The 18,821-nt window shown below is 46.0% G+C and overlaps 1 protein-coding gene across 22 annotated transcripts in view; it reads left to right on the forward strand.

The window, feature by feature from the left end:
* G3BP2 (G3BP stress granule assembly factor 2) overlaps positions 1 to 18,821 on the forward strand; it is a 75,948-nt gene that overhangs the window by 33,364 nt on the left and 23,763 nt on the right. For 3 of the 22 annotated variants that reach the window (XM_070048021.1, XM_008267731.4, XM_017347489.3), the window contains exon 1: positions 8,745 to 9,127. The exons of 12 other annotated variants lie outside the window; for them this stretch is intronic. The gene's annotated coding sequence lies outside the window, so the exon portion shown is untranslated. Of the gene's footprint in view, positions 1 to 8,744; positions 9,335 to 10,010; positions 10,112 to 18,821 lie in introns of those variants that run through there. 7 more of the 22 variants (XM_051819685.2, XM_070048015.1, XM_070048010.1 and 4 more) reach the window with 5 other exon arrangements.

Raw genomic sequence — 18,821 nt, forward strand, 5'->3', positions numbered from 1 at the left:
ATATGGGATGCCATTGTTGCAGGCGGCAGCTGAATCCACTGTGCCACAATGCCGTTCCCCCATATTACTTTATTTAAATATTATTTTAAAAATAAAAATAGCATTCTTTATACTATAAAGCTTTCATGTCAACAAACAACTTATTGCTACCGGGTATACATTGAAAAAGAGCATGGTTTAGATCATTGGTTCTTTTAAAATAGTTTTTAAAAATTTATTTTCATATATTTGAAAAGCAGAATGAGAAAGAGAGAGAGAGAGAGATCCTCTGTGTCCTGGTTCACTTCATAAGTGCCTGCAGTAGCCGGGGCTGGATCAGGCCAAAGCCAGGAACTGAGAACACAATTCCGGTCTTCCATGTGAGTGGCAGGTATGCAATACTTGAGCTATCACTGCTGCCTTCCAGGATGTACTTTATTATGAAGCTGGAATCAGGAATGGAACTAGGACTTGAACCCAAGCACTCTTACATGGTGCCTCAAGCAGTGTCCAGAGCCTTCCAGGAAATCATTGATTCTTAACCTATTAGGACCTAGATCCATTAGAAATAGTTTTTCAGAATTTTTATTTGAGAGGCAGAGAGAGAGAGAGAGAGAATGAGAGCAAGAGCAAGAGAGGGAGAAAGATTTCCCATCTACTAGTTCATTCTCCCAAATGCGTTCCACAGGTAGGCTGGGCCAGACCAACACTGAGAACCAGTAGCTCCTTGTTGGCCTTCCACATGGCTCCCATAGGACCCTGAGTACTTGAGTCATTGTCTGCTGCCTCCTCAGGTCCGTGTTAGCAGAAAGCAGGGACTGGGAACACAGCTGGGACTCAAACCCACCAGGGAGATATGAGATGTGCTTGTTCCAAGCAGCTTCTTAACCACTGGGCCAAGACCACTGGTCTAGACCCATTTCAGAAGACAACGGACGATGGATTTTGTAGCTAAATAAATGAATAGATGATAAACACACACAAAAATACAGAATGTTCATTCCTATGCCTACCTTCCAGAATGGGCACAGGCTTCAGGTTAAAAACTTCTGGTTTAGAGCAACTTTTTTTTTTTTTTTTTGACAGGCGGAGTGGATAGAGAGAGAGACAGGTCTTCCTTTGCCGTTGGTTTACCCTCCAATGGCCGCTGGGACCAGCGCGCTGCGGCCGGCGCACCGCAGTCGGCGCACCACGCTGATCCGATGGCAGGAGCCAGGTGCTTCTCCTGGTCTCCCATGGGGTGCAGGGCCCAAGTACTTGGGCCATCCTCCACTGCACTCCCTGACCACAGCAGAGACCTGGCCTGGAAGAGGGGCAACCGGGACAGAATCCGGCGCCCCGACCGGGACTAGAACCCGGTGTGCCAGCACTGCAAGGTGGAGGATTAGCCTATTGAGCCCCGGCACCGGCCTGGTTTAGAGCAACATTTAAAGACATGCAAATAAATCTGGGAACTCATTAACAATCATTAATTGTGCTTTTTCATCTTTTCCCAGTTCTGTTTGTAGAAAAACTCTTCTCCCTCTCCTCCTTGACCTTCTTATTCGTCCTCTGCTTAAGGGTTTGAAAGTCTCTGGGATTCTCTCTAGTGTTTGCTCGCTTAGAGGAAAAAAGAAACTGCATCCAGCTTTATTGCTTTTACGCACACGTTTTATCTGTGACTGCTTTTGTGTGAGCAAACTTTGGTCCTTAACTTTCAGTTCTCTTTTCCTTTTCAGGTCACCACCAAGAACTTGGGTAATTTGGGTTCATGGCTCTGGAGTAGGGGTCAGGCCCAGCTGGAATCCCAGAAGCCCTGCTAGTTAGAGGAAAGTAACTGGAGCTCCCTGCAGTGTGACTCAGCTGCCAGGAGCCACCCAGATAGTGTGAGTCAACAAGGCATAGGGCAGAGCGGAGGCCTGAAGGAGGAGCATATGGATGGGGGTGGGAGCCAGGCCCTGGTGTGTCCGGAAGGCGAGGGCACACCTTGATTCAGAGGAGGAACCCTACCTTACTCATGAACCTCTTCCCGCTTCCTGCTGGGGTCAGGCTCACAGAACCATTCTGTGCTGAGGCTAAAAGCCAGAGCTCAGCCAACCTTGACATTAGGAGGAAGTGCTTCCCCTAGAAATGAGTGGGTGGAAGGGAGGTAAGGGCTGATGGTGGCTCTGAGCTGGCTCTGGGAGGAGAAAGCCACCCTGCCGTCACTGCCTCTGTCAGCTGCACACTCATGGAGATCTTTCCCCAACCATCCTGTGAGATTTCTCTGCTGATGAGTGCCCTGTATGTTTCATTCAGTTGGTGTTTTACTACCCCAAAGAGTTTTATAGCCTGGTTGCTAGGAGATTAAGGAAACAAATTTGCTTTCAGAAGTATTACATCCTTTTCTTTAGCCTTCTGAATTAGATGCTAGTTAAGGCGATGGCGCAGACTGTGGCTTCTCTCTACGTTGCCAACCAACCAAGTATCTGACCTGAGACGAGTGCGGAGTGGATGGATGGAGGGAGACCTGGGTTCGCTGGCTGTGACTTTTTGTGTGGCAGTGGGTTGGGGACCCTGATGGTGAAATTTGCCCCAGTTTTATCTCAGGGATCCTGCACATACATGAAGTGGTGCTGAACACTATCAATCATCCTCACAATCACCCGGAATTGGGCTGTTTATCCATGCAGAAACTAAGGGGCAGGAAGTGAACTGCCTGGCCAGTGTTAGAAAACTAGCTGGACCCCAGGTGTTTCATGCTTCTGTAGGTGACTGCAGAGTTTGCTGCTCAGCTCAGACTTCTCCAGCTACATTTTCGCCTCGCCCCTGCCTCCTGGATCAGGAGGAAGTCTGGCTCCCGAATGCTCTTTGACAGAGGAAACTAACACCAGGATTCCATCTCACAAAGGGAGAGACACCTTCCCAATACACAGAATAGCCGCCCTGGCCAGGCTCAGGCTCTCTCTCCTCTGTGTCACGGTGGCTGGTGAGCATTAAATCAAAGGAGAGAATCGGGTAACCTTGAGACATCTATCCAGATTGTAAGGCTTGAAACCCACCTTGCAGCCCAGCGATGGCTGGAATACTCTTGTCTGACAAGAGGCCACCTGGTGTAGATGGCTCATTTATTTACATGATCCCTTGTTGCTACATGGCCTTGTGTGCCCGTTAGATCACTTAGCCTGAGATGATTGTAGCTGTCGTGATAATGAGCATTGGATAGAACTCATTAGAACTGGTCAGTTCTGGCTAGATTATTTTTGTAATCTCATAATCTAATTCTTTGTATGTTGCCTTTATTTTTAAAAGATTTTATTTATTTATTTGAAAGAGTTACAGAGAGGCAGAGAGAGAGAGACAGAGACAGAGAGACACAGGTTTTCCATCAGCTGGTTCACTCCCCAGATGACCACAATGGCTGGAGCTGGGCCGATCTGAAGTCAGGAGCCAGGAGCTTCTTTACACTGTAGAGTCCTGGCAGACCATGCATTAACCAAGTGATGAAACTAGCATTAGTACTGGGACAAAAGAGTTCCTGTGCTTCCTGATACTATGTAAGTATATTTTCAAAAACTGACATATAGTTTTATAAATGTATGGAGGAGAGTATAGTTTAGATGCTTTTTTTTTTTTTTTAAAGATTTACTCATTTATTTGCAATTGAGAGTTACACACAGAGACAGGAGAGGAAGAGAGAGAGAGAGAGAGAGAGAGAGAGGTCTTCCATCCGCTACTTCATTCCCCACTTGGCTTAAACAGCTGGAGCTGAGCCAATGTGAAGCCAGGAACAGGAGCCGCTTCCAGGTTTCCCACTTGGGTGCAGGAGCCAAAAGGACTTGGGCCATCTTCTACTGCCTTCCCAGGCCACAGCAGAGAGCTGGATTGGAAGTGGAGCAGCCAGGACTTGAACTGGCATCCATATGGGATGCTGGCACTGCAGATGGCAGTTTTAGCTCACGATGCCACAGTGCAGGCCCCACAGATGCTTTTTTATGCATGGCAGTCACTGGGCACAGTCTACCATTTTTCTGGCAAGGAACCCGCTAAAACCACCTACGAGTTTTTTGATACTCCTGGATTCATTCATTCAGTAATTAGTATTGAGTACCAATGTACCAAGCCCAGTAGTAGGCACAGGATGAAGACAAAGTAATTTAAACATAGATTGCTCAGGGGATTGACAGCCTTCTGGGAGAAGAGAGAAAGACAGGGGGATGGAGAAAATCAATGAAGTTGTAAAGCAAATGTAGTAAATGTTAAGGTGTGAGGAATGTAAGGGCATTTTATTTTTTATGTAAAGGAATTTTACTTTTTATCAATTTTACAACTTTTCAAGAGCAAAACTTTAAAAGGTTAAGAACATATAATGTAAAAACTAATAGGAAGGGGAAAAACAAACGAGCAGAAAGAGGTAATTTCAATAGATTAGAGTTTTAGAGACAACTCAGACAAGTTGTATCTGTGTTAGGCCACAAGGAGAAATTTTGACAAATTCCAAAAAGCACAAAACTTAGGTTGTACTCACAGCCCACAATAAACTAACAAGCAATAACAGAAAGTTTACATTTTTAAAAATCCGCACTTTCAGAATCCTGCATTAGTTCTCTTTAGACAGTAACTGAGTTGAAGAAATATAAACTACATTTCCAAGCTTTTTAGAAAACCACAGGAAGGAATAAACCTATGGGATGCGGCCTGAACTACTGGCAGGGGAAAAATCCATAGCCGTAAAAGTTATCATTATTAATCAAGAAAGAAGAGTGATAAATCATAGACTATTCTAGAAGTTTGGGCAAAGCCACCAAAAATTCTAAAATTCCTGGAGAAAAATTGTACTTTCTCCGTGTTCCCACAATGGTCAGACAACAGTGTGACCATACTGAATGGAAGAAGCCAGCAAGAGAATTCTTCCCTCGTGGTACTTACAGGTGTGTGTGTGTGTGTGTGTGTGTGTGTGCAGAGAGGGAGGGAGGTAGAGGAAGTGAGGGAGGGGTGTATGGAGAGTATCAGATACTAAATTATAAATGCAAAAACAATGTTATAAAAAGTACAAATATTTAGTATCTCTAACGTACCAATTAGCAGTTTCTTCTGTTCTGTTTCCCTGGTTGTTTTTCTGGATGTCTCTCCTGTATTTTTCTGTTTTTCTTCTCCTTTCTGCCTCTGGTTCCCAACTCCCTGTAGACAGTTGGGATTGTTTTTGCCTTCTCTGGAGTCTAGTACTTTGGCACCCAGTGGTGGCTACTGAATGAAGGAATCCAGGAATCTTAAAGACTCCCATGAGCTATTCTGAAGCAGACACTATACCAGAAAACCTGTAGATTGCCATTTGCTTACTATTTATAAAAACAGAGACTCTAGAAGAGAAACTGTATTTACAAAATACAAGGATAGCCACAGATTACAGCTTAGCAGCCAGCAGTCCACTTCAGTAGTAGTAGGTTAAGTGGGAGTCTAAGAAAGGTGTTCTGAGCAAGGGGAAACCACACTACCTCACCTTGCTGTGCTCAAGTGAGATATTTAATGGGGGCCCAGGGGGAAGTCAGTAGATGCGGTTCACTTTGGTTTTTCGCAGACTTTTGATAAGGAGTCACATCCAAGGCCTTGGGGTGGGAGCATGATGGGAATGTCCTGTTAAAAGCCCTGGTGGTGTGAGAGAAAACAGTCGTCAGAAAGAGGCGGAAGTCGCAGGTAAGGACCAAGTCTGGGAGGCATCGTAGGCCGAGGTGCTGTGCTGCCTAAGGAAGGTTGGCGGAGGCCACCTGGCTGCTCGAGGCAGACGGGCTGTGAAAGAGGAAGGGGGAAGCCTCCAGACCAAGCTGAAAGCTTGCAGAGGTGGCTTGGACTGCTGTGGTCCCTATGGAAGCGATGCCAAGTGTTTAATCCAGGAAAAGTGTTGAAGAGAGAGGGAACAGAAGCTTACTGACATTGGCTGTGTGGCGTGAGAAGGACTTGAGTGGGACTGGAAGGTTTTTTTGCCTGGGCACCGTGGATCCCATTCATGTGGCCTCCCTGAGCATGTGGGGGTAAAGACTGCTTGCTGGAGGCTGTTTTGTTGTTGTTGTCATTTTGTTTGTTTTTAAGATTTTCTTTATTTGAAAGATGGAGTTACTGACTGAGAGAGGGAGAAACAGAAAGGTCTTCCATTTGCTGCTTCACTCCCTAAATGGCCCAATGGCCACAGCTGAGTTGATCTACAGCCAGGAGCCAGGAGCTTCTTCCAAGTCTCCCATACCGGTGCAGGGGCCCAAGCACTTGGGCCATCTTCTGCTGCTTTCCCAGGCCATAAGCAGAGAGCTGGATCGGAAGAACAGCAGCCGGGACACGAACCAGGGCCAATGTGGGATGGCGGCTGCAGGTGGAGGCTTAGCCTACTGTAGCCCAGCGCCAGCCCCTGGAGGCTGTGTTTGAGAGGCAGGGAGATTAGCTAGGAGGCTGCTGCAGTCATCCTGGAAAGAGAAACAGGGCCTTACGGGTAGACACTCAGAGGGCATAGACTAGAGAGCTATTTATAAGGCTAAAAATTGCATTATAGGAGAATAGATGAGGGTGGTTTACTAAAATTGAAGATAGCTGACTCTTTTCCCCCAGTACCTCCAATTACCGGTATATGAAGGTACTTCAGAAAGGGATTAAAAGTTCAATTTATTTTGTTGCAAAAAAAAAGTTGAAGTCCATGTGTATAAAGGGGCTTTCAAAAAGCTCATGGAAAAAAGATATTATGAAAAACCTACGGATGGATTTCAATATTTTCTTGCACTGAAATAAATGTCTTTTAATTCCCTTTTCCATTTTGAAGTCTTCTTGGGCACCAACATCAGGGGCTGCCTTATGCCCCCTTTTATATAGCTCCAGAGCTAAGAGTGTTTCCTACATTTCTTGTAAAAGTTTTAAGTGACATAAAAATAAAAGATGCACATATTGTAGGGAGCTCCATGTAAGTTTTCTATAATGTCCAATCAATAAGGGTATCTATCTTCTCATTTATCATTTCAGTATGGTGAAGCAAAGTCCTTTCTTCTAGTTTTTTCTTGTTGCATTTTGATGTTAGGGAAACATTCAGTACATCATCATTATCTATAGTCATCCGACTGTGCAGTTGGACACCAGAAGCTACAGTAGTGTCACATGGGAACTCTTGGGAAATGCAGATCCTCAGGCCCAACACAGACCTGCTGGATCTGAAACCCTGAGGGTGGAGTCCAGGAATCTGTTTTAACAAGCCCACCAGGTGATTCTGATGTGAGGCCCGAGAAGCACTGCTCTAGAGAAACTTTTGCATCTGTGCACAGTGAAGATGATTCTCAGCAGCACTGGACATAAGGGCCCCAGACTGGAAGCAATCAGAATGTCAGTCAACAGTAGAGAAGCTAAGTAAATTGTGGCAGTTAATACAATGAGAGTATCTGCAACTCCACAGATGCGGAGGCAGACTGAATCCCAGCTCCAGGTAAATATTGGCTCTCTCAGCCTCAGTTTCCCCATCTGTAAAATGGGCATAAAATAGTAACTAATACATAGGGTTTAGTATGAGGCTCGTCACCATATAGAGTACATTAGAAGAGTGCCCGGCTCCTGGCTTATGCCTGGCCCAGCCCGAGTCATTAGGGAGTGAACCAGTGGACCAGTCTTTCCCTCGCTCTGTAACTCTGCCTTTCGATTAAATAGAGCGCCAGAAAAGTCTTACAGAATAATCTGCATGTAATGTATAATGATGGTTTAAGGGTTTTTTGTGTGTGTGTGTATTGTGCATTATGCATTTAACAAGTACACATTCTGTGTAGTATGCTTTTAACAAATTAAGGGGTCTAAGGTAAATACAATGTAGACTTTGGAGGCCCAAATGTTGGCATTGCCTCTTGAACCTATTTTCACATTTGTAAAATACATTAAAACCTGCCGGGACAGGCCTGTGTGGAAAACTAATGAAGTGCATTGGCCTGCATCATGGTTAAGACTTCAGCAGCAGTGTGTTTCCTCTTTCTTAATTGCTCTTCCGTTTCTTTCCCCATTTTCTTCAAACCTTCATTTCCAAATTTCAAATCCCAAAATTCCTCTGCTATCTTGATATTCTCCGGGGGGCAGAAAAAAACAAAACAAAACCAAAACGAAGCACTGCCAGACCTAAGTGCCTTTCTTGACGTCAAGATGTGGTCTTTCCCTTGAATGAATCAAGGCCACACGGCAGGGTCTTCCGCAGGTATGCCCCGGGGGGCCAAGCCTGGCCGCGGTTGTAGGACTGGACCTCACTCCTGTATTTCCCGGGATTTCATGCTTCACGGCCTTAGCAGGTGAAGTGCTTTGTATGCACGTGGCAAGGCTTAAATATATAAAAAACACACAAAGAACGGCCTTTCCCCTCTGTAGAACCCACACCCCATTTTCCTATGCCCCGGGGCCAAGCACCAAGTACACCCGTTGCTACATTTGGCTCTGAACGCTTGGGACGTGTGTGACCTCGGTGGGACCTCAAAGCACTCCATCCATTTGCTCGGATGGACTAAGACGCAACATAGGTGGGCTGAGTGGGCCAACGACCCCAGAGGTGGGCTGCGTTTTACGACCCTGAGAGCAAGCACCCAGCAGACACCCATTCCCTCCTCCTCAACCTCAGCCATCTAGAGGGGACAGAAGCAGCAGCGCACAGGACACAGCACTGCGGCGAGACCGGCTCTGGCAGGCGCGACGTGGAACGAGGGCGGCGAGGCTCAGGCCGCGGGGCAGCCGAGCGGCAGCCTCCTTGTGACGTCAAATCAGCGGACTCTCGGCCCGGCTTCAGGCCGGTTCCGGTTCCCCGACTTTCCGGGCGCGGAGAGTGCGCGAGCGCGGCGGCCGACTGCGCGTGCTCCGCAGAGGGGACGCGAGAAGGTTGGGGCCGGCTCGCGAAGGAGATGCCTGATTGGCTGACGCCGTGCTGGGGGGTTCCCTGGCCCTTTCGGCAGGGGTAAAACAATAAGAGGGGGCGGCGGCAAAGGGGGCGGGACGTCCGTGTTCCTTGTCGCAGCGCCTGGCGCCCGGGAAGAGGTGCTTGTGAGGGAAAGGAGCTCGCGGCTCTCCGGCTTCCGACGCTTCAGGTCTGTCGGAGGGAGGGGGCGGCCAGCGAGAAGAATCCGCCGCAGCCGGGCCTGGGCGACTCGCCTGCTGACCTCCGCGCGACGTAGCTAGCCGCCGCCGCTGTTGGTTAGAGGTGTGTACGGGGGCCGGGAGGGGCGGTCGCCGTGGTGGTCGGAAGGGGACCTGGCCTTGGCTCCGCGGCCCGAGCACCCGTCCTGTGCGTGAGCGCCGGTGTGGAGGTGCGGTGGCAGCGAGACATTGTTCTTGCCGGCTGCCCACGCTGCCGTGTGTGTGTGTGTGAGAGAGAGAGAGGGAGAAGAGCCGCGCTTTGCCCTCCCAGGTGAGGGATGCGAGGCCGCGTGGGCAGGGAGGTGACCGGTGCGCGCGGGGCGGGCAGGGGGCTGCGAGGGCACACAGGTGGGGCTGAGGCTGGCAGGGGAGGAGGTGGCGAGGTGGGTAGGGGGGCCACTGCGGCGCCCGGGGCTCGCTGATGGGCGCCGCGTGCCGGGAGTGGGGCAGTGGGCTTCCCGGGTGGGAGCGCACCAGCCGCGGCCGCGGCTCGGTTGCGGTTCTGGTTCCCCGTTGCTTCGGAGCGGGGACGCGGTCGCCGCCCCGCCCGTGGGGGAGGGGAAAGGAGGCTGTGTCGGCGGAGGCAGAAGCGACGCAGACGCGAAAGTAGCGGCCTCTGGGCACCATTTCTGTGCGCGGAAACAGAATCCGGGTTTGAAGGCGGCCGCCGCTCGGCTTGCCCAGCGCCTGAGGTTCCGGCGCCTTCGGCCCCCTCCCCCCTCGGGCTTATCCCGAACGCGTTCAGATACCGGGCTTGTAACGTGCGCTTCCTCGGCCCTCTTCATGCACAAGATCGCTTATTGACCCAGGAATAGAAAAAACGCTGCAGTGCTTTGGGGAATGGGTTTCTCTCTCCACTTATTTTGGGGAGTGGGTGGGAGGAGGTTAGCGGGGGAAGCATAGGCTTCCCTAGGTTGTGTTGATTTTATTTAGTCGAATCTAGTTGAATTTCTCCTGTGTCTCTAAAAGCCGGTTTCACAGAGCCCCATGCAGCGAGTATAGATTTGCGTCTAAAATTTTCCGCATAGGTCATCCCCCGCCCCCCAAGGTATGCCTAATGTTTTAACGGACTTTGGGAGGATATGCCTTTGCTCTTAAAAATCAAAAACAAAAGCGATGCATCGAGGCTGGAATAGTAGAAGTTGAGCTATGCTTTCTTCCCTGTATGTTGTGAAATCAACTTAGGCTAAGATACTGATTTTAGGTTCAAGGCATCATCCCTCTTAGTAGGTCTTCCCAACGTTAGCGTTGCAAGTACCTGGAACTAGGAAACGTTAACTGCGGTTAAGGGATCCCCGAGCTAGAGTGGAAGATGATGGCAGTTCCTTGTCCAACTCCATATTTGGCAGTTAGTATAGCCTTAGGCATGTGAACAAAGTTTTTAAGTAAACATTTGGCCCTGCTAGGATCCAGTGGTCTTTTAGAAATCCAAGATTCACGATCTTAAAAAATAGAAGATAGCAGTTTGAACGTCTTAGGACTGAATTATGTGTTGTTTTCTTTGGTGATATTACCTTACCTTTTTCTTACATTTTTGGGATACTCATTTGTGTCTTGATATTATGATTTAATCTTTACAAGCTGTTTAATTCTGAAAAATGACCAAGGAATCGTGGGGAAGATACAGATCTCACATGAATTGCTTTACTGCTTGAGAGCGGTCATGGTTCAGGTAGTTGAATCTTCAGGGTTATTGTGTTATTGATGGTAAACAAGCATCAACCTTGGAGTGAGCCAGAGAATGCTTGGAGTGGATGGGTATCAGAAATAGGCTAAAAAGAAAACAAGCCGAGTGATTAGTTGATAGTCAGTTAGACTAACTTAACTGGGTGTTCTGTTAGCTGAGCAGTTTAATTGTCAGCAGGCAAATTCTGGTTTAAAGAAAGTGTGGGAAACATTTGCGCTTACAAGAGCTCAAAAATCAATTTTAGTATCAGTTACTGGAAATTTATAAATACTGATAATATCTTTAGATTCTTAACTGCTTCCTTGTCCTGCAGAATTATTGCTGTTACCCATCATCAGGATTGAAAATTCTTTCCTGGGTTGCTCTATTTTTTAAAATTTATTTAATTTATTTTTTAAAAAAGATTTATTTATTTATTTGAAAAGCAGCGTTACAGGGAGGCAGAGAGAGAAGGGTGTTCTATCCCCTGGTTCTTCCTAGATGTCTGCAACTGCCGGATCTGTGCCTATCCGAAGCCAGGAGCATCTACCAGGTCTCAGTGCGGGTGCAGGGGCCCACAGACCTGGGCATCTTCTACTGCCTTCCCGGGCCACAGCAGAGAGCGGGGTCAGAAGTGGAGCACTCATGCCCATACGGGATGCCAGCACTGCAGACCCAGCTTTAACCTGCTGCGCTGCAGTGCTGGCCCTCTAGGTAGCTTTAAAAAGACTTCCCCCACACATTTATGTTGAGTGGGTATGAAGACCGTGGATGACCACTTTTTAATGCATATTTTGAAAGGCACAGAGTTAAGGATTGCTTCTGACCTTAAATTTAGTCTTTTTTTTTTTTTTTAACTGCTGTGTCTCAGAGCTTACTTTTTGTCTTCCAATTTCTAGGTATTTTGCCCTGTTTTGGATCCATTCTTGTTGAGAATGACATTCTGGTTTCCTTTTTTGTTACATTCCTTTGGTTTTTACTTTTCCCAGTAGTTTCACATTAGATAACAATTGGATTTTTTAATTTTTTGGTATTCTTGATTCTTCATCCTTCAGAAGAGTTCTTCACCAGGGGTAAAGGAAACATAATTAGGCAGCAGAGCTGATTTCAAATTCTCTTTCTTACAACTCTAAGGACTTTGAACTTCTTTCCTTGGGCTCTCTTAACATCACTTTTCTTTTGCTGTAGGTGAAGAAGTTCAAGGAGATGAACATACAGGTTACTTGTTAAACTTTAAAGCGTATTGTAAAGGTGTGCTTTTATTTTTGTGCAGCAGCATTGTCGTTTGTTAATGCTTGGCCACCTTTCATAGCTTCTGGACTTCAGAACTTGTTTTACCATTGGGGCCTGAGGAGAGGCTTATTAATCCATGACTTGGATTTGTTACTTATTTCTATCACTGTGATTCTTAAATCTTATTTGTGAAGCTTTTGTTCTATGGTTTGCCACAGCAAGTTTAAGGTCACTGCTCTGAAAAGATACACTGCTGTTTTGATTATTAAAGTCACTTTAAACAAAGACCATCTGGAATATTGGAAAGTTCCAGTATTAATATGTAATATGTGGTTAGTGATTGAAATGCAAATAGTCCTTAGCTCAGTGAGAATGGGCCTGGCTGGTGTGAGCCAGCCCCCACTGAGTGAGGGTCTCCAAGAGGGGATATGGAGTAAGAGTATCCTGTGGTAGAGGTAAGCCCTGGCCTAGCACAGCATTGTTTCTGGTAAAGAAAACTTGTTGCTAGAAATAATCTTTTCATAAGAAGATAACAGCACATATAACTTTTCAGGGCTGAAATGTTTTCTAGCTTTTTTTTTTTTTTTTTTTTTTTTTTGACAGACAGAGTGGATAGTGAGAGAGAGAGAGAGACAGAGAGAAAGGTCTTCCTTTGCCGTTGGTTCACCCTCCAATGGCCGCTGTGGCCAGCGCGCTGCGGCCGGCGCACCGTGCTGATCCGATGGCAGGAGCCAGGTGCTTCTCCTGGTCTCCCATGGGGTGCAGGGCCCAAGCACCTGGGCCATCCTCCACTGCCTTCCCTGGCCACAGCAGAGAGCTGGCCTGGAAGAGGGGCAACGGGGACAGAATCCAGTGCCCCGACCGGGACTAGAGCCCGGTGTGCTGGCGCCGCAAGGCAGAGGATTAGCCTAGTGAGCCCTCTAGCATTTTTTTTAAGTGTCATTTTGATTGACTTCGACTTTTGTGTGTGTGTGTGTGAAAGGCAGCGTTACAGAGGGAGAGAGATCTTCCACCCGCTAATGCACTGGTTCACTCCCCGGATGGCCACTTAGCCAGGCCTGAGCCTCACACTTCATCTGGGTCTTCCATGTGGTTGGCAAGTGCCCAGTGACTTGGGCCATCTTCTGCTGCTTTCCCAGGTGCATTAATTACCTGGGAGCTGGATAGAAAGTGAGCAGTTGGGATGAGAACTATGACCCATATAGGATGCTGGTGTTGCAGGCAGCAGCTTAACCCCATTGTGCCACAACACCAGCCCCAATTTTTTTTTGTTATTTATATATTTGAAAGGCAGAGTCAGAGGCAGAGCCAGAGAGGTCTTTCATCTGATGGTTCACTTCTCAAATGGCTGCAGCAGCCAGAGCTGGGCTGATCCAGAGCCAGGATCCGGGAGCTTCTTCCTGGTCCCCCATGAAGGCATAGGGGCCCAAGGACTTGGGCCATCATCTACTGCCTTCCCAGGTCATAGCAGAAAGCTGGATCAGAAGTCAAGCAGCTGGAACTTGAACCAGAGCCCATATGGGATGCCTACACTGCAGGCCTTGCCTTTACCTGTACACCACTGCGCCTTTCCCTGGCCCCAATTTTTTAACCCCCCCTCCCCCCCCCGGTTTTGGTTTTTTTTTTTGACAGGCGGAGTTAGAGACAGACAGAGAGAAAGGTCTTCCTTCCATTGGTTCACCACCCAAATGGCTGCCATGGCCAGCCAATCTGAAGCCAGGAGCCAGGTCTGGTCTTCCTTATGGTCTCCATGCAGGTGCAGGGCCCAAGCACTTGGGCCATCCTCCACTGCCTTCCTGGGCCACAGCTGAGAGCTGGACTGGAAGAGGAGCAACCAGGACTAGAACCCGGGGTGCCGGCGCCGCAGGTGGAGGATTAGCCTAGTGAGCCGCGGCGCCAGCCTCTTTTTTTTTTTTTTTGACAGAGTGGACAGTGAGAGAGACAGAGAGAAAGGTCTTCCTTTTGCTGTTGGTTCACCCTCCAATGGCCGCCGCGGCCGGCGCGCTGCGGCCAGTGCACTGCGCTGATCCGAAGGCAGGAGCCAGGTGCTTCTCCTGGTCTCCCATGGGGTGCAGGGCCCAAGCACTTGGGCCATCCTCCACTGCACTCCCTGGCCACAGCAGAGAGCTGGCCTGGAAGAGAGGCAACCGGGACAGAATCCGGCGCCCCGACTGGGACTAGAACCCGGTGTGCCGGCGCTGCAAGGTGGAGGATTAGCCTATTGAGCCGTGGTGCCAGCCGTTTTTTTTTTTTTTTTTTTTTTTTAATAACATGATTTCTTAGTTTTCATTTTGGTTATTTTCTTCAAGCATTGAAATGATTTTCACACCAGTAATTTGCAGTGAGTGATTTTTTTATTGTGCGTTTTGATGCTTGAATATCCCTTATTCAAAATGCTTGGAACAAAAGTATTTCAGAGTTTTTCAGATTTTGTGATATTTGTGTTACTGGTTGAGCATCCCTAATCTAAAATGGTTCAAAATTGAAACTGAAAAAGTTTTAGATTTTAGAGCGTTTCAGATCTCTGATTCTTTGGATTAGGGATACAAACCTGTGTGTTGTGGTGATGTTTATGATGACCAACTGTTTGAAATTAACAGCTAAAATCAATTTTCTGATTTTTCTGTAGATCTAGTCATTTTATCATTATATGGATAAAACAAAAGTTTTAAGATTGAAAGGTGTTATTTCAGTAATAAATTCATGAGTACTGATGGAGTATGAGATTATTTTACTGTCCATAGTGGATTTTTAAAGTCAATTTTATTCTTTTGTTCACATTGTGTACATTTCCTTATATAAGTTAGTTGTAAGTTTTGTACAAGTATTTATTTCTGTATCATACCTTTAAAAAAAGGCAAGATTTGTAACATTGTTTTACACTTTGTAGTTATTAACTGTTGTGGATTTCTTGTCTATAATTCTTTTGTATTTTTAATGAGTACATAGTATAATCTCTAGATGGTTATAACAGTTTATATTTCTACCAGCAATGTATGTGAAAGAGTCCATTTTTCTGTACACTCTTGATAATACTGGATATTGTCTATTTTCATTTTTATTATCTTAATAAGTAAATTACCCTATTTTGACTGTTGAATAGTATTGGTTTGCAGAGTACTATGCTGTTCTTCCAAATTCTTAATGATGGATTCTCCATAAATGCTTATGAAATGATTGACATAATGAAACATAATTCTTTAAATTTTGAAATAGTGCTTTATTTTATGGACATTAAAAGCTAGTCTTGCATGCATCTGGAAGACTTTGGACAGATATATTCTTATATCTTTTAGCTGTATTTGCATGAACTTTTTGAAGTTGAGACCACCTCCATGCCATTTCCATCAGCTCAGAAGTTCTCCTGTGCACCTTTATAATCCTTTCCTTCCTTCTGCCTTTAGCTGTTCATCTTATTGGTTCCTATGGTTTTTGCCTTTCACAGAATGTCATAAGTAGAATCCTATATCATTAACCTTTTTTATCAGACTTTTTTTGAAATGTGCACCAGTAATTCCTTTCTGTTGTCTCTGGTTTTATCACAATTGTTTATTCATTCACTTGGCCAATGGATGTTTGGATTGTTTCCAGTTTTGGGTGTTTACTAGTAAGCTACACCATACAACATACAAGTCTTTGTATGGACATACTTTTGTTTTTCTTGGGTAAATATATAGGCATAGGATTGCTGGATATGTGGTATAGGTTTTAATGTTAGCCATTGTCATAGGTGTGTAGTGTAACGTCATTGTGGCCTTTTTTTTTTTTTTTTTTTTTTAAGATTTATTCATTTATTTGAATGAGTTACACAGAGAAGGAGAGGCAGAGAGAAGTCTTCCACCTGCTGGTTCACTCCTCAGTTGGCCGCAGTGGCCAGAGCTGCGCCGATCCGAAGCCAGGAGCCAGGAGCTTCCTCCGGTCTCTCATGCCGGTGCATGGGCCCAAGAACTTGGCCATGCTCTACTGTTTTCCCTGGCCATAGGAGAGAGCTGGATTGGAAGTGGAACAGCCAGGACTCGAACTGGCGCCCATATGGGATGTTGGCATTGCAGGCCGGGGCTTTATTCTGCTGTGCCAGAGTGCCGGTCCCTTTTTTTTTTTTTTTTTTTTTTAAGACATATTTATTTGAAAGATTACAGAGAGAAAGAGGGAGAGACAGAGGTCTTCTATCCTCTGATTCACTCCCCAAGAGGCCACAACAGCCAGAGCTGGACTGGTCCAAAGCCAGGAGCCCTGGCTTTCTCCAGGTCACTCAAGTGGATGACAGGGGCCCATGGACTTGGGCCATTCTCTGCTTTCCCAGGCACATTAGCAGCGAATTTGGATTGGAAGTAGAGCAGCGGGGACCCCATATGGGATGCTGATGTTGCAGTGGGGGCTTTACTGTTGTGCTATAATGCTGGCCCCGATGTTTTACATTTGGATGAGCTCTAATTTATAGGATTTTCTCCTTTCATTTTTGCATTTTATTTAATATCTTCACTTACCACAAAGCCACACAGATTTTCTCATGTGTTTTCTTCTAGAAGCCTTGAGTTCTTAGGTTTTACATTGATGTCTGTAGTTATTCTACTGAGTTTTTATGCTTGGTATAGAATATGGGTCAGAAAATATTTCTCATATGTGGATGTGAAGTTCTACAATCATTTTGTTGAAGTGACAAAACGTAGTGACGGTATTTGGTGCAGTGGTAAGTTGCTGCTTTAGACATCTGTGTCCCTTACCTAAGTGGGTGGGTTGAGTGAGGGGCAGCAGCAAAGCTGGGAGCCTAGAACTCAATGTGGTTTTCCTACATAGGTAGCTGGCAGAAACCCAATTACTTGAGCCATTGCACTGCCTCCCAGGGTTGACATTAACAGGAAAGGAATCAGGAACTGGGATTGGGGATCCAGCTGAAGTACTCTGATGTGTGGCATTCAGCATCTTAACCTCTAGGCCAAATTCCTGTCCCATTTATGTGTCAGTGGGTTGCTTCTCTCTTTGGAAGTTGTCATTCCTATGGATTGGTTCAAATTTTTCTAATCCTGTCAGGTGTAAAGTAATGGTAGATATTGTAAAGGAAATGTCTCTTACATCTCCTAGGAGCATAACACTGCTAGCTAGGGCCTATAGTAAGCATTTGTGTAGGGTTGTTGGTTTCCTGAAAGGGAAATGGGAGTAATAAGTGCAAGTGGGAGTGGAAAGATGGGTGTGAGGTTTTGAAGATGTAGGCATTCTCTAAAAAAATCTTTTCTAGCTCTGCTTTGAAATATTCACTTTTTGTTGATGTTAGCTTTCTGGTCCTATTCCAGTTCAAATACCGTAGTCTTTGTGGTAATATTTCTCATGTATGGAGATAATTATCTCTTAAGACTTGTGTGTCCCTCTTTACATTTCTTTGGACAGAAGAGTGTGGTCTTACTGCTCCCCAAAAGGCTACCACGACTAGGCCAATGCCAGGAGCCAGGAACTCTCCCATCTTTGTCTCCCACAGCAGGGGCTCAAGTACTTGTGCTATCTTTTGCTGCTTTACCAGGAGCATTAGCAGGGAGTTGGATTGGAAATAGCTATATAGGATGCTGCCATTGCAAGCAGTGGCTTAACCTGCTGTGACACAATGTCAGTCCCAGACTGCATTTGTGTGGAGGGCTTTATATGGGATTCCAGGTGGTCTGATGGCTTCAGCTCTCATGTCTTAACTAAATTTCTAACAGGTTTATACCATGACCTCAGATTTTACATTTCTAAACACATTCAGGTGTTTGGATTTTACTGTACATAGTATAGTCTACACATGATTCAGGAGAGTAGAAGATTTTTGAGGAAGAACTAAAAAGTCAGTGGGAGTGGAAAGAAGAGCACAAATTCCAAGAGATGTTTGAGTTGTTAGGATTTCACAATTTGACAAAGCCGGGAGAGAGAAAGTCACTTAATGTGTAAGCTTCCAAGTGAAGTAGATAATGATGCTGTTAGATGAATTGGTTTACCTAAGAGGTCCTATGTAGACATAAAGCACGTGGCTAAAAATGTAAAATATGAGTCTGTGGTAGAGACTAGACATAAACTGAGGTGGATACAAGAGCTGAAGCCATTAGAATACCTGGGATTGCCAGGAGAGCAGACAGAACCTTGAGGATGTCTTCATTTTGAAAAGAAGGAAAGTTGCCTTATCACAGAACTCTTTCTAGAGTTAAGAGGGAGGTGATCAGCAATGATAATGCAGATACATGGAGGACAGAGAGGGTGGGATATTGGTCATTGGATTATTGAGAATTATGAATTTCTAGCGAATTTTATTCAAGGTAGAGCTGCAATTTTTTTTAAAAAAAGATTTTATTTATTCATTTGAGAGGTAGAGTTACAGTGAGAAGGAGAGACAGAGAGAAAGGTCTCCTGTCCGTTGGTTCATTCCCCAAATGGCCGCAACAGCCAGAGCTGCGCCGATCCGAAGCCAGGAGCCAGGTGCTTCTTCTGGGTCTGCCATGTGGGTTCAGGGGCCCAAGGACTTGGGCCATCTTCTACTGCTTCCCAGGCCACAGCAGATAGCTGGATTGGAAGAGGAGCAGTCTGGACTCGAACCTGCGCCCATGTGGGGTGCTGGTGCCGCAGGCAGAGGATTAACCTACTGCATCATGGCTCCAGCCCCGAGCTGCAATATTTGAGATGGGAGTAGAGAAGAGGAAAAACAGATGCACAGTTAGCAACTGAGGACATAATATGATTAATAAAGTGCCATGATAAAGGCTCAGAAAATTTAGAGAGTTTGAGCAAAGAATTATGTTCTATTGAGAAATCAGGAAAGATTTTCTAGGGGGACAGAGTTTTAGCCAGGCCCAAATGAATGAATGGGGTTTCAGTCATTACAGGTAGAAAGGCATGG

Source organism: Oryctolagus cuniculus, chromosome 8 (genome assembly GCF_964237555.1).
Source record: "Oryctolagus cuniculus chromosome 8, mOryCun1.1, whole genome shotgun sequence".
NCBI lineage: Eukaryota > Metazoa > Chordata > Mammalia > Lagomorpha > Leporidae > Oryctolagus > Oryctolagus cuniculus.